General features: G+C 37.8%; 1 pseudogene; it reads right to left on the bottom strand.

Moving 5' to 3' along the window:
- Positions 1–367: 367 nt before the first annotated feature.
- LOC102819452 lies at positions 368–694 on the bottom strand (annotated as a pseudogene).
- Positions 695–3,581: the final 2,887 nt, after the last annotated feature.

The following is a 3,581-nucleotide window of genomic DNA, read 5'->3' as shown; positions in this document are numbered from 1 at the left end:
TAAAAATGAAAATCTGCATCAAAGGATGATATCAATGAAGTGAAGAAGCAGTCTATAGGATAGGAATATAATATTTGAGAAAATATGTATGATAAGGGTTTAGTACTTTGTTGTTTACTGTTAGGTGCAGTCTTGTTGGATCTGACTATAATAACCCTATGCACAACTGAATAAAACACTGTCTGGTCCTGCACCATCCTTACACTGATGCTGCACTTGAACCCATTGTCACTGCTACCATGTCAATCCATCTGTTTGAAGGTCTTCCTCTTTTTTGGGGGGACAATTATGCAATATGTTTATTCTGATCACTGCTTAATCGTACAATGAATTTATGATAATTATACTATCAATTTTATGTATTGCATCAGAACTGGAATTTCTCAATGACTTCAAATTTGGGGTCTTCATGTGTGACGTTAGGGAAGGTATTCATGTCTGCTTTACCATACATTTGCTTAAGTTTAAAATTTTCCTTTTCCAGCTCTTGCTGATATTCTGGGCCAGTATCAACAGGTCCTGCAGATGCCTGCCACTTAGATCTGTATTCTCTAACCTTGTCCACAAAAAGTTTCTGTATAGGATTGAGTTCCTTATTAAATGCCACTGCTGTAACACCAATGTTCCTCCGCAAATGGACTGAGACTGTGGACCGAATGACAGAGGAAAACCTGAAGAGTCGCTGGAGAATCATGGTGACTCTGTTACTTGCACTTCAGTTCAGAGCTGCCAGGGAGCCACCACCGCTGCCATTCTACCAAAGGTCTTCCTCTTTTGCACTGATCCTCCACTTTGCTAAACATGATATCCTTCTCCAGGGACTAGTCTCTCTTGATAACATTTCCTAAGTATGAGAGATGAAGTCTCACCATCCTGACTTCTTCTAAGGTACATTCTGGCTGTACTTCTTTCAACACAGATTTTTTTATTCTTCTAGCAGTCTATGATACTTTTCATTATTCATCTGTAGATACTTTTTATTTTCCTTATGGTGCATGTATCCATCCTTTCATGGCTTTGCCTCACTCTTTAAAACAATGGACATGGTTGCCTCAGAGTCCTTCTCTGCAACCATCATATGGTGTAAACTCAGCATTAACTTTGGACTTGTCATCCAGCAACCCATCTGCATGGCAGCTGCCCACCCCCACCATTACACCTTGGAATTTCTCATAGGCATTGCATCTCCAAAATGAGTAAGCCAAGCACCTCCTCTTAGACCACAGGCTGCACCACCACACTTGCCTTATCATGATTTTCAGGCTTTTGACTCCTATCTTTTTAATCTTTTTGTTCAGCTTTCCCCATTCTTATTCACTTACATTAAGTTTAAGCTCAGTGATCCATAACTTCAGCAGCATTCTGGCAATAATTGAAATTTCCTCCATTCTGTCTGATATACATGTCTGATAAAACTCTGGCATAGTATGAACTCAGCTATCTGGTTTTTACTATGCCTGTTGTCATAGCTTGAGTTAGGTGCATCTTAGTCACTAAACTGATAGTTTTCTTCTATAACTCATTAGATAGGTCTTGTGGAGCAGATTAGCCTAATGTAGTACATCATTAGATATCTTGACCGATGCTTTCATGAGAGTTGATTGTGGGTCCAAGCAAAATGAAGTCTTTTAGAAGGTCAATCTTTTTTCCATTTATCATGCTATTTATTGGTCCTCTAAAGATTTTTATTTTCTTTTTGCTAAAGTGCAATCTATACTGAAGGCTTCAGTCTTTGATCTCTATAAGTAAGTATTTTAGGCCCTCTTCACTAAATACAGGAATCCTGGTGTAGTGCTGTGGGTTGTTAATGTGCTGGACTGCAAAGTCCATTTGCACCACTCCTTGCAAACCTTATACAGTGTTGCTATGAGTCAGAACTGACTTGATGGCACTTAACAACAAGAACAGCACTAAATATAAGATTGGGTCATCTGCATATTATGTTAATGATTCAATTTTGATACCACATTGTTCTTGAGAATGTGATATCCACATTCTCAAATTATTTACTCAACATACAGATTGAATAATTATGGAGAAAGGATACAACCATTTTAATCATTCAATATCCCCTTCTTTTGTTCAAACAACTTCCTCTTGGTCTATGTACAGGTTGCTCATGAACACAGTTAAGTGTCCTGTAATACTTCTCGTAGTGTAGTGGTTACAAATTGGACTGCTAACCTCAAGGTCTGTTCCACTTTCTGCTTCCCTAAAGATTTACAGCCTTGGAAACTTTACTTAGGGTCTCCATGAGTTGTAACAGACTCCACGACACCACAACATTACCACCACCAGCACCTATTCTACACAGTGTTATGATTCACACAGTTGAAAGCCTTTGCATAGTCAGTAAAGCACAAGTTAACATCTTTCTGGTTATCACTACTTTCAGCCAAAAATCTATCTGATATCAGAATTGAGATCTCTCATTGTACATTCTCTTCTGAATTTAACTTGAATTGCTGGCAGATCCCTGTTGTTGTACTGTTACAATCATTTAAAAATTATTCTCAGCAAAATTTTGCTTTGGTGTGACATTAATTATATTGTTTGATGGTTTCCACATTCTGTTGGGTCACCTCTCTTTGGAATGGGTACAAATATGGATCTCTTCCAATTTGTTGGCCAGGTAGCTGTCTTCCAAATTTCTTGGCATAGATGAGTGTTGCAACAATTTGTCAAAAACATTTCGATTTGTGTTCTATCTATTCCTGGAGCTTTGTTTTTCACCAATGCCTTCAGTGCAGCTTGGACTTCTTCAATATCATTGGTTCTTTATGGTATGCAACCTCTTGAAATGGTTGAACATCAGCCATTTCTTTTTGGTACAGTGACTCTGTGTATCCCTTCCATCTTCTTTTGATGTGTTCTGCATCATTCTATATTTTGCCTACAGAGTCCTTCAATATTTCAAGTTGAGTCTTGAATTGTTTCTTCAGTTCCCTCAGCTTGAGAAATGCTGAGTATGTCCTTCCCTTTTGGTTTTCTAGCTCCAGGTCTTTTCACATTTCATTATAATATTTGACTTTGTTTTTTAAGCTAACCTTTGAAATTTTTTATTCAGCTCTTTCACCTCTTCATTTCTTCCATTTGCTTTAGCATCTCTACACTAGAGAGAAAATTTCAGAGTCCCTTCTAACATCCAATTTGGCCTTTTCTTTCTTGTCTTCTTAATGATATTTTGTTTTCTTCATGTATGCTATTCTTGATGTCATCCCACAACTCTTCTGGTCTTCATTCTCTTGTGTCTAATGTGTCATATCTGTTCTTCAGATGAGCTCTAAATTCAGGTGGTTTAAGTTCAAGGTAATATTTTGGCTCTTGTGAAATTGTTTTAATTTTCTTCAGCTTCAGCCTGAACATGCATTTGATGATCTGTTCCACAGTCTGCTCCTGGCCTTGTTTTGGCTGATGATATGGAGCTTCTCCACCATCACTTTCCACAGATGTAGTCAATTTGACTGCTGTTTATTCCATCTGGTGAGGTTCATGTGCATAGCCATTTTTTATGTTGTTTTTAAAAAAGGTATCTGTGGAGAACAAACAAGATGGCAGATCGAGTGGAATTGTAGTAAAGA

This window comes from Chrysochloris asiatica, unplaced genomic scaffold (assembly GCF_000296735.1).
Source record: "Chrysochloris asiatica unplaced genomic scaffold, ChrAsi1.0 scaffold00205, whole genome shotgun sequence".
Classification (NCBI taxonomy): domain Eukaryota; kingdom Metazoa; phylum Chordata; class Mammalia; order Afrosoricida; family Chrysochloridae; genus Chrysochloris; species Chrysochloris asiatica.
Note: the sequence above shows the minus strand (reverse complement) of the source record. Positions and strands in the feature narration are given on the sequence as shown.